We start from the raw sequence: 17,264 nt of genomic DNA on the forward strand, positions 1-17,264 counted from the left end.
GGTGCCAAACGGTTGCAAATGCTCCCCTCAAAGGTTTGGCGGTCGAAACAGAAGGCTTTTTATCACAGGATAAGAAATCAGCCCTCGACAACTTATCCGGGAGAAAAATATTTTTTGAGAAAATCCCTCAGCCCCGGGGTCACAATTTCATCAAAAATCTGACTTTCGGCAGTTGACTCAGAAATGGTGCCAAACGGTTGGAAATGCAACCCTGAAAGGTTTGGCGCTCAAAACAGAAGGCTTTTTATCACAGGATAAGAAATCAGCGCTCGTCAACTTAACCGGCAGAAAAATATTTTTTGAAAAAATCCCTAAGCCCCGGGGTCACAATTTCATCAAAAATCTGACTTTTGGCAGTTGACTCAGAAATGGTGCCAAACGGTTGCAAATGCTCCCCTGAAAGGTTTGGCGGTCGAAACAGAAGGCTTTTTATCACAGGAAAAGAAATCAGCCCTCGACAACTTATCCGGCAGAAATATATTTTTTTGAAAAAATCCCTAAGCCCCGGGGTCACAATTTCATCAAAACTCTGACTTTCGGCAATTGAATCAAAAATGGTGCCAAACGGTTGCAAATGCTCCCCTCAATGGTTTGGCGGTCGAAACAGAAGGCCTTTTATCACAGGATAAGAAATCAGCCCTCGTCAACTTAACCGGCAGAAAAATATTTTTTGAAAAAATCCCTAAGCCCCGGGGTCACAATTTCATCAAAAATCTGACTTTCGGCAGTTGAATCAAAAATGGTGCCAAACGGTTGGAAATGCTACCCTGAAAGGTTTGGCGGTCGAAACAGAAGGCTTCTTATCACAGGATAAGAAATCAGCCCTCGACAACTTATCCGGCAGAAATATATTTTTTTGAAAAAATCCCTAAGCCCCGGGGTCACAATTTCATCAAAACTCTGACTTTCGGCAATTGAATCAAAAATGGTGCCAAACGGTTGCAAATGCTCCCCTCAAAGGTTTGGCGGTCGAAACAGAAGGCCTTTTATCACAGGATAAGAAATCAGCCCTCGTCAACTTAACCGGCAGAAAAATATTTGTTGAAAATATCCCTAAGCCCCGGGGTCACAATTTCATCAAAAATCTGGCTTTCGGCAGTTGACTCAGAAATGGTGCCAAACGGTTGCAAATGCTCCCCTGAAAGGTTTGGCGGTCGAAACTGATGTCTTTTTATCACAGGAAAAGAAATCAGCCCTCGACAACTTAACCGGGAAAAAATATTTTTTTGAAAAAATCCCTAAGCCCCGGGGTCACAATTTCATCAAAAATCTGACTTTTGGCAGTTGACTCAGAAAATGGTGCCAAACGGTTGCAAATGCTCCCCTGAAAGGTTTGGCGGTCGAAACAGAAGGCTTTTTATCACAGGAAAAGAAATCAGCCCTCGACAACTTATCCGGCAGAAATATATTTTTTTGAAAAAATCCCTAAGCCCCGGGGTCACAATTTCATCAAAACTCTGACTTTCGGCAATTGAATCAAAAATGGTGCCAAACGGTTGCAAATGCTCCCCTCAAAGGTTTGGCGGTCGAAACAGAAGGCCTTTTATCACAGGATAAGAAATCAGCCCTCGTCAACTTAACCGGCAGAAAAATATTTTTTGAAAAAATCCCTAAGCCCCGGGGTCACAATTTCATCAAAAATCTGACTTTCGGCAGTTGAATCAAAAATGGTGCCAAACGGTTGGAAATGCTACCCTGAAAGGTTTGGCGGTCGAAACAGAAGGCTTTTTATCACAGGATAAGAAATCAGCCCTCGACAACTTAACCGGGAGACAAATATTTTTTGAAAAAATCCCTAAGCCCCGGGGTCACAATTTCATCAAAAATCTGACTTTCGGCAGTTGACTCAGAAATGGTGCCCAATGGTTGCAAATGTTCCCCTGAAAGGTTTGGCGGACGAAACTGATGTCTTTTTATCACAGGAAAAGAAATCAGCCCTCGACAACTTATCCGGCAGAAATATATTTTTTTGAAAAAATCCCTAAGCCCCGGGGTCACAATTTCATCAAAACTCTGACTTTCGGCAATTGAATCAAAAATGGTGCCAAACGGTTGCAAATGCTCCCCTCAAAGGTTTGGCGGTCGAAACAGAAGGCCTTTTATCACAGGATAAGAAATCAGCCCTCGTCAACTTAACCGGCAGAAAAATATTTGTTGAAAAAATCCCTAAGCCCCGGGGTCACAATTTCATCAAAAATCTGACTTTCGGCAGTTGACTCAGAAATGGTGTCAAACAGTTGGAAATGCAACCCTGAAAGGTTTGGCGGTCAAAACAGAAGGCTTTTTATCACAGGATAAGAAATCAGCCCTCGTCAACATAACCGGCAGAAAAATATTTTTTGAAAAAATCCCTAAGCCCCAGGGTCACAATTTCATCAAAACTCTGACTTTCAGCAATTGAATCAAAAATGGTGCCAAACGGTTGCAAATGCTCCCCTCAAAGGTTTGGCGGTCGAAACAGAAGACCTTTTATCACAGGATAAGAAATCAGCCCTCGTCAACTTAACCGGCAGAAAAATATTTGTTAAAAAAATCCCTAAGCCCCGGGGTCACAATTTCATCAAAAATCTGACTTTCGGCAGTTGACTCAGAAATGGTGCCAAACGGTTGGAAATGCAACCCTGAAAGGTTTGGCGGTCAAAACAGAAGGCTTTTTATCACAGGATAAGAAATCAGCCCTCGTCAACTTAACCGGCAGAAAAATATTTTTTGAAAAAATCCCTAAGCCCCGGGGTCACAATTTCATCAAAACTCTGATTTTCGGCAATTGAATCAAAAATGGTGCCAAACGGTTGCAAATGCTCCCCTCAAAGGTTTGGCGGTCGAAACAGAAGGCTTTTTATCACAGGATAAGAAATCAGCCCTCGACAACTTAACCGGGAGAAAAATATTTTTTGAGAAAATCCCTCAGCCCCGGGGTCACAATTTCATCAAAAATCTGACTTTCGGCAGTTGACTCAGAAATGGTGCCAAACGGTTGGAAATGCAACCCTGAAAGGTTTGGCGCTCAAAACAGAAGGCTTTTTATCACAGGATAAGAAATCAGCGCTCGTCAACTTAACCGGCAGAAAAATATTTTTTGAAAAAATCCCTAAGCCCCGGGGTCACAATTTCATCAAAAATCTGACTTTTGGCAGTTGACTCAGAAATGGTGCCAAACGGTTGCAAATGCTCCCCTGAAAGGTTTGGCGGTCGAAACAGAAGGCTTTTTATCACAGGAAAAGAAATCAGCCCTCGACAACTTATCCGGCAGAAATATATTTTTTTGAAAAAATCCCTAAGCCCCGGGGTCACAATTTCATCAAAACTCTGACTTTCGGCAATTGAATCAAAAATGGTGCCAAACGGTTGCAAATGCTCCCCTCAATGGTTTGGCGGTCGAAACAGAAGGCCTTTTATCACAGGATAAGAAATCAGCCCTCGTCAACTTAACCGGCAGAAAAATATTTTTTGAAAAAATCCCTAAGCCCCGGGGTCACAATTTCATAAAAAATCTGACTTTCGGCAGTTGAATCAAAAATGTTGCCAAACGGTTGGAAATGCTACCCTGAAAGGTTTGGCGGTCGAAACAGAAGGCTTTTTATCACAGGATAAGAAATCAGCCCTCGACAACTTATCCGGCAGAAATATATTTTTTTGAAAAAATCCCTAAGCCCCGGGGTCACAATTTCATCAAAACTCTGACTTTCGGCAATTGATTCAAAAATGGTGCCAAACGGTTGCAAATGCTCCCCTCAAAGGTTTGGCGGTCGAAACAGAAGGCCTTTTATCACAGGATAAGAAATCAGCCCTCGTCAACTTAACCGGCAGAAAAATATTTGTTGAAAATATCCCTAAGCCCCGGGGTCACAATTTCATCAAAAATCTGACTTTCGGCAGTTGACTCAGAAATGGTGCCAAACAGTTGGAAATGCAACCCTGAAAGGTTTGGCGGTCAAAACAGAAGGCTTTTTATCACAGGATAAGAAATCAGCCCTCGTCAACATAACCGGCAGAAAAATATTTTTTGGAAAAATCCCTAAGCCCCGGGGTCACAATTTCATCAAAACTCTGACTTTCGGCAATTGAATCAAAAATGGTGCCAAATGGTTGCAAATGCTCCCCTCAAAGGTTTGGCGGTCGAAACAGAAGACCTTTTATCACAGGATAAGAAATCAGCCCTCGTCAACTTAACCGGCAGAAAAATATTTGTTGAAAAAATCCCTAAGCCCCGGGGTCACAATTTCATCAAAAATCTGACTTTCGGCAGTTGACTCAGAAATGGTGCCAAACGGATGGAAATGCAACCCTGAAAGGTTTGGCGGTCAAAACAGAAGGCTTTTTATCACAGGATAAGAAATCAGCCCTCGTCAACTTAACCGGCAGAAAAATATTTTTTGAAAAAATCCCTAAGCCCCGGGGTCACAATTTCATCAAAACTCTGACTTTCGGCAATTGAATCAAAAATGGTGCCAAACGGTTGCAAATGCTCCCCTCAAAGGTTTGGTGGTCGAAACAGAAGGCTTTTTATCACAGGATAAGAAATCAGCCCTCGACAACTTAACCGGGAGAAAAATATTTTTTGAGAAAATCCCTCAGCCCCGGGGTCACAATTTCATCAAAAATCTGACTTTCGGCAGTTGACTCAGAAATGGTGCCAAACGGTTGGAAATGCAACCCTGAAAGGTTTGGCGGTCAAAACAGAAGGCTTTTTATCACAGGATAAGAAATCAGCCCTCGTCAACTTAACCGGCAGAAAAATATTTTTTGAAAAAATCCCTAAGCCCCGGGGTCACAATTTCATCAAAAATCTGACTTTCGGCAGTTGACTCAGAAATGGTGCCAAACGGTTGGAAATGCTCCCCTGAAAGTTTTGGCGGTCGAAACTGAAGGCTTTTTATCACAGGAAAAGAAATCAGCCCTCGACAACTTAACCGGCAGAAAAAGATATTTTTGAAAAAATCCCTAAGCCCCGGGGTCACAAGTTCTTCAAAAATCTGACTTTCGGCAGTTGACTCAGAAATGGTGCCAAACGGTTGCAAATGCTCCCCTGAAAGGTTTGGCGGTCGAAACAGAAGGCTTTTTATGAAAGGATAATAAATCAGCCCTCGACAACTTAACCGGCAGAATTTTTTTTTTTTGAGAAAATCCCTCAGCCCCGGGGTCACAATTTCATCAAAACTCTGACTTTCGGCAATTGACTCAAAAATGGTGCCAAACGGTTGCAAATGCTCCCCTGAAAGGTTTGGTGGTCGAAACAGAAGGCTTTTTATCACAGGAAAAGAAATCAGCCCTCGACAACTTAACCGGCAGAAAATTATTTTTTTGAAAAAATCCCTAAGACCCGGGGTCACAATTTGATCAAAATTCTGACTTTCGGCAGTTGACTCAGAAATGGTGCAAAACCGTTGGAAATGCTCCCCTGAAAGGTTTGGCGGTCGAAACAGAAGGCTTTTTTTCACAGGATAAGAAATCAGCCCTCGACAACTTAACCGGCAGAAAAATATTTTTTGAAAAAATCCCTAAGCCCCGGGGTCACAATTTCATAAAAAACCTGACTTTTGGCAATTGACTAAAAAATGGTGCCCAATGGTTGCAAATGCTCCCCTGAAAGTTTTGGCGGACGAAACTGATGTCTTTTTATCACAGGAAAAGAAATCAGCCCTCGACAACTTAACCGGGAAAAAATATTTTTTTGAAAAAAATCCCTAAGCCCCGGGGTCACAATTTCATCAAAAATCTGACTTTTGACAGTTGACTCAGAAATGGTGCCAAACGGTTGCAAATGCTCCCCTGAAAGGTTTGGCGGTCGAAACAGAAGGCTTTTTATCACAGTATAAGAAATCAGCCCTCGACAACTTATCCGGCAGAAATATATTTTTTTGAAAAAATCCCTAAGCCCCGGGGTCACAATTTCATCAAAACTCTAACTTTCGGCAATTGAATCAAAAATGGTGCCAAATGGTTGCAAATGCTCCCCTGAAAGGTTTGGCGGTCGAAACAGAAGGCCTTTTATCACAGGATAAGAAATCAGCCCTCGACAACTTAACCGGCAGAAAAATATTTTTTGAAAAAATCCCTAAGCCCCGGGGTCACAATTTCATCAAAAATCTGACTTTCGGCAGTTGACTCAGAAATGGTGCCAAACGGTTGCAAATGCTCCCCTGAAAGGTTTGGCGGTCGAAACAGAAGGCCGTTTATCACAGGATAAGAAATCAGCCCTCGACAACTTAACCGGGAGAAAAATATTTTTTGAAAAAATCCCTAAGCCCCGGGGTCACAATTTCATCAAAAATCTGACTTTCGGCAGTTGACTCAGAAATGGTGCCAAACGGTTGGAAATGCTCCCCTGAAAGTTTTGGCGGTCGAAACTGAAGGCTTTTTATCACAGGAAAAGAAATCAGCCCTCTACAACTTAACCGGTAGAAAAAGATATTTTTGAAAAAATCCCTAAGCCCCGGGGTCACAAGTTCTTCAAAACTCTGACTTTTGGCAATTGATTCAAAAATGTTGCCAAACGGTTGCAAATGCTCCCCTGAAAGGTTTGGCGGTCGAAACAGAAGGCCTTTTATCACAGGATAAGAAATCAGCCCTCGACAACTTAACCGGGAGAAAAATATTTTTTGAAAAAATCCCTAAGCCCCGGGGTCACAATTTCATCAAAAATCTGACTTTCGGCAGTTGACTCAGAAATGGTGCCAAACGGTTGCAAATGCTCCCCTGAAAGGTTTGGCGGTCGAAACAGAAGGCTTTTTATCACAGGATAAGAAATCAGCCCTCGACAACTTAACCGGCAGAAATTTTTTTTTTGAGAAAATCCCTCAGCCCCGGGGTCACAATTTCATCAAAACTCTGTCTTTCGGCAATTGACTCAAAAATGGTGCCAAACGGTTGCAAATGCTCCCCTGAAAGGTTTGGTGGTCGAAACAGAAGGCTTTTTATCACAGGAAAAGAAATCAGCCCTCGACAACTTAACCGGCAGAAAATTATTTTTTTGAAAAAATCCCTAAGACCCGGGGTCACAATTTCATCAAAATTCTGACTTTCAGCAGTTGACTCAGAAATGGTGCCAAACGGTTGGAAATGCTCCCCTGAAAGGTTTGGCGGTCGAAACAGAAGGCTTTTTATCACAGGATAAGAAATCAGCCCTCTACAACTTAACCGGCAGAAAAATATTTTCTGAAAAAAACCCTAAGCCCCGGGGTCACAATTTCATCAAAAATCTGACTTTCGGCAGTTGACTCAGAAATGGTGCCAAACGGTTGCAAATGCTTCCCTGAAAGGTTTGGCGGTCGAAACAGAAGGCTTTTTATCACAGGATAAGAAATCAGCCCTCGACAACTTAACCGGCAGAAAAATATTTTTTGAAAAAATCCCTAAGCCCCGGGGTCACAATTTCATCAAAAATCTGACTTTCGGCAGTTGACTCAGAAATGGTGCCAAACGGTTGCAAATGCTCCCCTGAAAGGTTTGGCGGTCGAAACAGAAGGCTTTTTATCACAGGATAAGAAATCAGCCCTCTACAACTTAACCGGCAGAAAAATATTTTTGGAAAAAATCCCTAAGCCCCGGGGTCACAATTTTATCAAAAATCTGACTTTCGGCAGTTGACTCAGAAATGGTGCCAAACGGTTGCAAATGCTCCCCTGAAAGGTTTGGCGGTCGAAACAGAAGGCTTTTTATCACAGGATAAGAAATCAGCCCTCGACAACTTAACCGGGAAAAAATATTTTTTTGAAAAAATCCCTAAGCCCCGGGGTCACAATTTCATCAAAAATCTGACTTTCGGCAGTTGACTCAGAAATGGTGCCAAACGGTTGCAAATGCTCCCCTGAAAGGTTTGGCGGTCGAAACAGAAGGCTTTTTATGAAAGTATAATAAATCAGCCCTCGACAACTTAACCGGCAGAATTTTTTTTTTTGAGAAAATCCCTAAGCCCCGGGGTCACAATTTCATCAAAACTCTGACTTTCGGAAATTGACTCAAAAATGGTGCCAAACGGTTGCAAATGCTCCCCTGAAAGGTTTGGCGGTCGAAACAGAAGGCTTTTTATCACAGGATAAGAAATCAGCCCTCGACAACTTAACCGGCAGAAAAATATTTTTTGAAAAAATCCCTAAGCCCCGGGGTCACAATTTCATAAAAAACCTGACTTTTGGCAATTGACTAAAAAATGGTGCCCAATGGTTGCAAATGCTCCCCTGAAAGTTTTGGCGGACGAAACTGATGTCTTTTTATCACAGGAAAAGAAATCAGCCCTCGACAACTTAACCGGGAAAAAATATTTTTTTGAAAAAAATCCCTAAGCCCCGGGGTCACAATTTCATCAAAAATCTGACTTTTGGCAGTTGACTCAGAAATGGTGCCAAACGGTTGCAAATGCTCCCCTGAAAGGTTTGGCGGTCGAAACAGAAGGCTTTTTATCACAGTATAAGAAATCAGCCCTCGACAACTTATCCGGCAGAAATATATTTTTTTGAAAAAATCCCTAAGCCCCGGGGTCACAATTTCATCAAAACTCTGACTTTCGGCAATTGAATCAAAAATGGTGCCAAATGGTTGCAAATGCTCCCCTGAAAGGTTTGGCGGTCGAAACAGAAGGCCTTTTATCACAGGATAAGAAATCAGCCCTCGACAACTTAACCGGCAGAAAAATATTTTTTGAAAAAATCCCTAAGCCCCGGGGTCACAATTTCATCAAAAATCTGACTTTCGGCAGTTGACTCAGAAATGGTGCCAAACGGTTGCAAATGCTCCCCTGAAAGGTTTGGCGGTCGAAACAGAAGGCCGTTTATCACAGGATAAGAAATCAGCCCTCGACAACTTAACCGGGAGAAAAATATTTTTTGAAAAAATCCCTAAGCCCCGGGGTCACAATTTCATCAAAAATCTGACTTTCGGCAGTTGACTCAGAAATGGTGCCAAACGGTTGGAAATGCTCCCCTGAAAGTTTTGGCGGTCGAAACTGAAGGCTTTTTATCACAGGAAAAGAAATCAGCCCTCTACAACTTAACCGGTAGAAAAAGATATTTTTGAAAAAATCCCTAAGCCCCGGGGTCACAAGTTCTTCAAAACTCTGACTTTTGGCAATTGATTCAAAAATGTTGCCAAACGGTTGCAAATGCTCCCCTGAAAGGTTTGGCGGTCGAAACAGAAGGCCTTTTATCACAGGATAAGAAATCAGCCCTCGACAACTTAACCGGGAGAAAAATATTTTTTGAAAAAATCCCTAAGCCCCGGGGTCACAATTTCATCAAAAATCTGACTTTCGGCAGTTGACTCAGAAATGGTGCCAAACGGTTGCAAATGCTCCCCTGAAAGGTTTGGCGGTCGAAACAGAAGGCTTTTTATCACAGGATAAGAAATCAGCCCTCGACAACTTAACCGGCAGAAATTTTTTTTTTGAGAAAATCCCTCAGCCCCGGGGTCACAATTTCATCAAAACTCTGTCTTTCGGCAATTGACTCAAAAATGGTGCCAAACGGTTGCAAATGCTCCCCTGAAAGGTTTGGTGGTCGAAACAGAAGGCTTTTTATCACAGGAAAAGAAATCAGCCCTCGACAACTTAACCGGCAGAAAATTATTTTTTTGAAAAAATCCCTAAGACCCGGGGTCACAATTTCATCAAAATTCTGACTTTCGGCAGTTGACTCAGAAATGGTGCCAAACGGTTGGAAATGCTCCCCTGAAAGGTTTGGCGGTCGAAACAGAAGGCTTTTTATCACAGGATAAGAAATCAGCCCTCTACAACTTAACCGGCAGAAAAATATTTTCTGAAAAAAACCCTAAGCCCCGGGGTCACAATTTCATCAAAAATCTGACTTTCGGCAGTTGACTCAGAAATGGTGCCAAACGGTTGCAAATGCTTCCCTGAAAGGTTTGGCGGTCGAAACAGAAGGCTTTTTATCACAGGATAAGAAATCAGCCCTCGACAACTTAACCGGCAGAAAAATATTTTTTGAAAAAATCCCTAAGCCCCGGGGTCACAATTTCATCAAAAATCTGACTTTCGGCAGTTGACTCAGAAATGGTGCCAAACGGTTGCAAATGCTCCCCTGAAAGGTTTGGCGGTCGAAACAGAAGGCTTTTTATCACAGGATAAGAAATCAGCCCTCTACAACTTAACCGGCAGAAAAATATTTTTGGAAAAAATCCCTAAGCCCCGGGGTCACAATTTTATCAAAAATCTGACTTTCGGCAGTTGACTCAGAAATGGTGCCAAACGGTTGCAAATGCTCCCCTGAAAGGTTTGGCGGTCGAAACAGAAGGCTTTTTATCACAGGATAAGAAATCAGCCCTCGACAACTTAACCGGGAAAAAATATTTTTTTGAAAAAATCCCTAAGCCCCGGGGTCACAATTTCATCAAAAATCTGACTTTCGGCAGTTGACTCAGAAATGGTGCCAAACGGTTGCAAATGCTCCCCTGAAAGGTTTGGCGGTCGAAACAGAAGGCTTTTTATGAAAGTATAATAAATCAGCCCTCGACAACTTAACCGGCAGAATTTTTTTTTTTGAGAAAATCCCTAAGCCCCGGGGTCACAATTTCATCAAAACTCTGACTTTCGGAAATTGACTCAAAAATGGTGCCAAACGGTTGCAAATGCTCCCCTGAAAGGTTTGGCGGTCGAAACAGAAGGCTTTTTATCACAGGATAAGAAATCAGCCCTCGACAACTTAACCGGCAGAATATTTTTTTTTGAGAAAATCCCTCAGCCCCGGGGTCACAATTTCATCAAAACTCTGACTTTCGGCAATTGACTCAAAAATGGTGCCAAACGGTTGGAAATGCTCCCCTGAAAGGTTTGGTGGTCGAAACAGAAGGCTTTTTATCACAGGAAAAGAAATCAGCCCTCGACAACTTAACCGGCAGAAAATTATTTTTTTGAAAAAATCCCTAAGACCCGGGGTCACAATTTCATCAAAATTCTGACTTTCGGCAGTTGACTCAGAAATGGTGCCAAACGGTTGCAAATGCTTCCCTGAAAGGTTTGGCGGTCGAAACAGAAGGCTTTTTATCACAGGATAAGAAATCAGCCCTCTACAACTTAACCGGCAGAAAAATATTTTTTGAAAAAATCCCTAAGCCCCGGGGTCACAATTTCATCAAAAATCTGACTTTTGGCAATTGATTCGAAAATGGTGCCAAACGGTTGCAAATGCTCCCTTGAAAGGTTTGGCGGTGGAAACAGAAGGCTTTTTATCACAGGAAAAGAAATCAGCCCTCGACAACTCAACCGGAAAAAAATATTTTTTTGAAAAAATCCCTAAGCCCCGGGGTCACAATTTCACCAAAAATCTGACTTTCGGCAGTTGACTCAGAAATGGTGCCAAACGGTTGCAAATGCTCCCCTGAAAGGTTTGGCGGTCGAAACAGAAGGCTTTTTATCACAGGATAAGAAATCAGCCCCCGACAACTTAACCGGCAGAAAAATATTTTTTGAGAAAATCCCTCAGCCCCGGGGTCACAATTTCATCAAAAATCTGACTTTTGGCAGTTGACTCAGAAATGGTTCCAAACGGTTGCAAATGCTCCCCTGAAAGGTTTGGCGGTCGAAACAGAAGGCTTTTTATCACAGGATAAGAAATCAGCCCTCGACAACTTAACCGGGAAAAAATATATTTTTGAAAAAATCCCTAAGCCCCGGGGTCACAATTTCATCAAAAATCTGACTTTCGGCAGTTGACTCAGAAATGGTGCCAAACGGTTGCAAATGCTCCCCTGAAAGGTTTGGCGGTCGAAACAGAAGGCTTTTTATCACAGGATAAGAAATCAGCCCCCGACAACTTAACCGGCAGAAAAATATTTTTTGAGAAAATCCCTCAGCCCCGGGGTCACAATTTCATCAAAAATCTGACTTTCGGCAGTTGACTCAGAAATGGTGCCAAACGGTTGGAAATGCTCCCCTGAAAGGTTTGGCGGTCGAAACAGAAGGCTTTTTATCACAGGAAAAGTAATCAGCCCTCGACAACTTAACCGGCAGAAAATTTTTTTTTGAAAAAATCCCTAAGACCCGGGGTCACAATTTCATCAAAATTCTGACTTTCGGCAGTTGACTCAGAAATGGTACCAAACGGTTGCAAATGCTCCCCTGAAAGGTTTGGCGGTCGAAACAGAAGGCTTTTTATCACAGGATAAGAAATCAGCCCTCGACAACTTAACCGGGAAAAAATATATTTTTGAAAAAATCCCTAAGCCCCGGGGTCACAATTTCATCAAAAATCTGACTTTCGGCAGTTGACTCAGAAATGGTGCCAAACGGTTGGAAATGCTCCCCTGAAAATTTTGGCGGTCGAAACTGAAGGCTTTTTTTCACAGGAAAAGAAATCAGCGCTCGACAACTTAACCGGCAGAAAAAGATATTTTTGAAAATATCCCTAAGCCCCGGGGTCACAAGTTCATCAAAACTCTGACTTTTGGCAATTGACTCAAAAATGGTGCCAAACGGTTGCAAATGCTCCCCTGAAAGGTTTGGCGGTCGAAACAGAAGGCTTTTTATCACAGGAAAAGAAATCAGCCCTCGACAACTTAACCGGCAGAAACAGATATTTTTCAAAAAATCCCTAAGCCCCGGGGTCACAATTTCCTCAAAAATCTGACTTTTGGCAGTTGACTCAGAAATGGTGCCAAACGGTTGCAAATGCTCCCCTGAAAGGTTTGGCGGTCGAAACAGAAGGCTTTTTATCAGAGGATAATAAATCAGCCCTCAACAACTTAACCGGCAGAATATTTTTTTTTGAGAAAATCCCTCAGCCCCGGGGTCACAATTTCATAAAAACTCTGACTTTCGGCAATTGACTCAAAAATGGTGCCAAACGGTTGCAAATGCTCCCCTGAAAGGTTTGGTGGTCGAAACAGAAGGCTTTTTATCACAGGAAAAGAAATCAGCCCTCGACAACTTAACCGGCAGAAAAATATTTTTTTGAAAAAATCCCTAAGCCCCGGGGTCACAATTTCATCAAAATTCTGACTTTCGGCAGTTGACTCAGAAATGGTGCCAAACGGTTGAAAATGCTCCCCTGAAAGGTTTGGCGGTCGAAACAGAAGGCTTTTTATCACAGGAAAAGAAATCAGCCCTCGACAACTTAACCGGCAGAAAAAGATATTTTTGAAAAAATCCCTAAGCCCCGGGGTCACAATTTCATAAAAACTCTGACTTTCGGCAATTGACTCAAAAATGGTGCCAAACGGTTGCAAATGCTCCCCTGAAAGGTTTGGTGGTCGAAACAGAAGGCTTTTTATCACAGGAAAAGAAATCAGCCCTCGACAACTTAACCGGGAAAAAATATTTTTTTGAAAAAATCCCTAAGCCCCGGGGTCACAATTTCATCAAAAATCTGACTTTCGGCAGTTGACTCAGAAATGGTGCCAAACGGTTGCAAATGCTCCCCTGAAAGGTTTGGCGGTCGAAACAGAAGGCTTTTTATCACAGGATAAGAAATCAGCCCTCGACAACTTAACCGGGGAAAAATATTTTTTTGAAAAAATCCCTAAGCCCCGGGGTCACAATTTCATCAAAAATCTGACTTTCGGCAGTTGACTCAGAAATGGTGCCAAACAGTTGCAAATGCTCCCCTGATAGGTTTGACTGTCGAAACAGAAGGCTTTTTATCACAGGATAAGAAATCAGCCCTCGACAACTTAACCGGCAGAAAAATATTTTTTGAGAAAATCCCTCAGCCCCGGGGTCACAATTTCATCAAAACTCTGACTTTCGGCAATTGACTCAAAAATGGTGCCAAACGGTTGCAAATGCTCCCCTGAAAGGTTTGGTGGTCGAAACAAAAGGCTTTTTATCACAGGAAAAGAAATCAGCCCTCGACAACTTAACCGGCAGAAAATTATTTTTTTGAAAAAATCCCTAAGACCCGGGGTCACAATTTCATCAAAATTCTGATTTTCGGCAGTTGACTCAGAAGTGGTGCCAAACGGTTGGAAATGCTCCCCTGAAAGGTTTGGCGGTCGAAACAGAAGGCTTTTTATCACAGGATAAGAAATCAGCCCTCTACAACTTAACCGGCAGAAAAATATTTTCTGAAAAAAACCCTAAGCCCCGGGGTCACAATTTCATCAAAAATCTGACTTTCGGCAGTTGACTCAGAAATGGTGCCAAACGGTTGCAAATGCTTCCCTGAAAGGTTTGGCGGTCGAAACAGAAGGCTTTTTATCACAGGATAAGAAATCAGCCCTCTACAACTTAACCGGCAGAAAAATATTTTTTGAAAAAATCCCTAAGCCCCGGGGTCACAATTTCATCAAAAATCTGACTTTCGGCAGTTGACTCAGAAATGGTGCCAAACGGTTGCAAATGCTCCCCTGAAAGGTTTGGCGGTCGAAACAGAAGGCTTTTTATCACAGGATAAGAAATCAGCCCTCGACAACTTAACCGGGAAAAAATATTTTTTTGAAAAAATCCCTAAGCCCCGGGGTCACAATTTCATCAAAAATCTGACTTTTGGCAGTTGACTCAGAAATGGTGCCAAACGGTTGCAAATGCTCCCCTGAAAGGTTTGGCGGTCGAAACAGAAGGCTTTTTATGAAAGGATAATAAATCAGCCCTCGACAACTTAACCGGCAGAATTTTTTTTTTTGAGAAAATCCCTAAGCCCCGGGGTCACAATTTCATCAATACTCTGACTTTCGGCAATTGACTCAAAAATGGTGCCAAACGGTTGCAAATGCTCCCCTGAAAGGTTTGGCGGTCGAAACAGAAGGCTTTTTATGAAAGGATAATAAATCAGCCCTCGACAACTTAACCGGCAGAATTTTTTTTTTTGAGAAAATCCCTCAGCCCCGGGGTCACAATTTCATCAAAACTCTGACTTTCGGCAATTGACTCAAAACTGGTGCCAAACGGTTGCAAATGCTCCCCTGAAAGGTTTGGTGGTCGAAACAGAAGGCTTTTTATCACAGGAAAAGAAATCAGCCCTCGACAACTTAACCGGCAGAAAATTATTTTTTTGAAAAAATCCCTAAGACCCGGGGTCACAATTTCATCAAAATTCTGACTTTCGGCAGTTGACTCAGAAATGGTGCCAAACGGTTGCAAATGCTTCCCTGAAAGGTTTGGCGGTCGAAACAGAAGGCTTTTTATCACAGGATAAGAAATCAGCCCTCGACAACTTAACCGGCAGAAAAATATTTTTTGAAAAAATCCCTAAGCCCCGGGGTCACAATTTCATCAAAAATCTGACTTTCGGCAGTTGACTCAGAAATGGTGCCAAACGGTTGCAAATGCTTCCCTGAAAGGTTTGGCGGTCGAAACAGAAGGCTTTTTATCACAGGATAAGAAATCAGCCCTCTACAACTTAACCGGCAGACAGATATTTTTCAAAAAATCCCTAAGCCCCGGGGTCACAATTTCATCAAAAATCTGACTTTTGGCAATTGATTCGAAAATGGTGCCAAACGGTTGCAAATGCTCCCCTGAAAGGTTTGGCGGTCGAAACAGAAGGCTTTTTATCACAGGATAAGAAATCAGCCCTCGACAACTTAACCGGCAGAAACAGATATTTTTCAAAAAATCCCTAAGCCCCGGGGTCACAATTTCATCAAAACTCTGACTTTCGGCAATTGATTCAAAAATGGTGCCAAACGCTTGCAAATGCTCCCCTGAAAGGTTTGGCGGTCGAAACAGAAGGCCTTTTATCACATAATAAGAAATCAGCCCTCGACAACTTAACCGGGAGAAAAATATTTTTTGAAAAAATCCCTAAGCCCCGGGGTCACAATTTCCTCAAAAATCTGACTTTTGGCAGTTGACTCAGAAATGGTGCCAAACGGTTGCAAATGCTCCCCTGAAAGGTTTGGCGGTCGAAACAGAAGGCTTTTTATCAGAGGATAATAAATCAGCCCTCAACAACTTAACCGGCAGAATATTTTTTTTTGAGAAAATCCCTCAGCCCCGGGGTCACAATTTCATAAAAACTCTGACTTTCGGCAATTGACTCAAAAATGGTGCCAAACGGTTGCAAATGCTCCCCTGAAAGGTTTGGTGGTCGAAACAGAAGGCTTTTTATCACAGGAAAAGAAATCAGCCCTCGACAACTTAACCGGCAGAAAAATATTTTTTTGAAAAAATCCCTAAGCCCCGGGGTCACAATTTCATCAAAATTCTGACTTTCGGCAGTTGACTCAGAAATGGTGCCAAACGGTTGAAAATGCTCCCCTGAAAGGTTTGGCGGTCGAAACAGAAGGCTTTTTATCACAGGAAAAGAAATCAGCCCTCGACAACTTAACCGGCAGAAAAAGATATTTTTGAAAAAATCCCTAAGCCCCGGGGTCACAATTTCATAAAAACTCTGACTTTCGGCAATTGACTCAAAAATGGTGCCAAACGGTTGCAAATGCTCCCCTGAAAGGTTTGGTGGTCGAAACAGAAGGCTTTTTATCACAGGAAAAGAAATCAGCCCTCGACAACTTAACCGGGAAAAAATATTTTTTTGAAAAAATCCCTAAGCCCCGGGGTCACAATTTCATCAAAAATCTGACTTTCGGCAGTTGACTCAGAAATGGTGCCAAACGGTTGCAAATGCTCCCCTGAAAGGTTTGGCGGTCGAAACAGAAGGCTTTTTATCACAGGATAAGAAATCAGCCCTCGACAACTTAACCGGGGAAAAATATTTTTTTGAAAAAATCCCTAAGCCCCGGGGTCACAATTTCATCAAAAATCTGACTTTCGGCAGTTGACTCAGAAATGGTGCCAAACAGTTGCAAATGCTCCCCTGATAGGTTTGACTGTCGAAACAGAAGGCTTTTTATCACAGGATAAGAAATCAGCCCTCGACAACTTAACCGGCAGAAAAATATTTTTTGAGAAAATCCCTCAGCCCCGGGGTCACAATTTCATCAAAACTCTGACTTTCGGCAATTGACTCAAAAATGGTGCCAAACGGTTGCAAATGCTCCCCTGAAAGGTTTGGTGGTCGAAACAAAAGGCTTTTTATCACAGGAAAAGAAATCAGCCCTCGACAACTTAACCGGCAGAATTTTTTTATTTGAGAAAATCCCTCAGCCCCGGGGTCACAATTTCATCAAAACTCTGTCTTTCGGCAATTGACTCAAAAATGGTGCCAAACGGTTGCAAATGCTCCCCTGAAAGGTTTGGTGGTCGAAACAGAAGGCTTTTTATCACAGGAAAAGAAATCAGCCCTCGACAACTTAACCGGCAGAAAATTATTTTTTTGAAAAAATCCCTAAGACCCGGGGTCACAATTTCATCAAAATTCTGATTTTCGGCAGTTGACTCAGAAATGGTGCCAAACGGTTGGAAATGCTCCCCTGAA

Source organism: Podarcis melisellensis, assembly GCF_964234715.1.
Source record: "Podarcis melisellensis genome assembly, chromosome: 12".
In the NCBI taxonomy this organism is placed as follows: Eukaryota; Metazoa; Chordata; class Lepidosauria; order Squamata; family Lacertidae; genus Podarcis; species Podarcis melisellensis.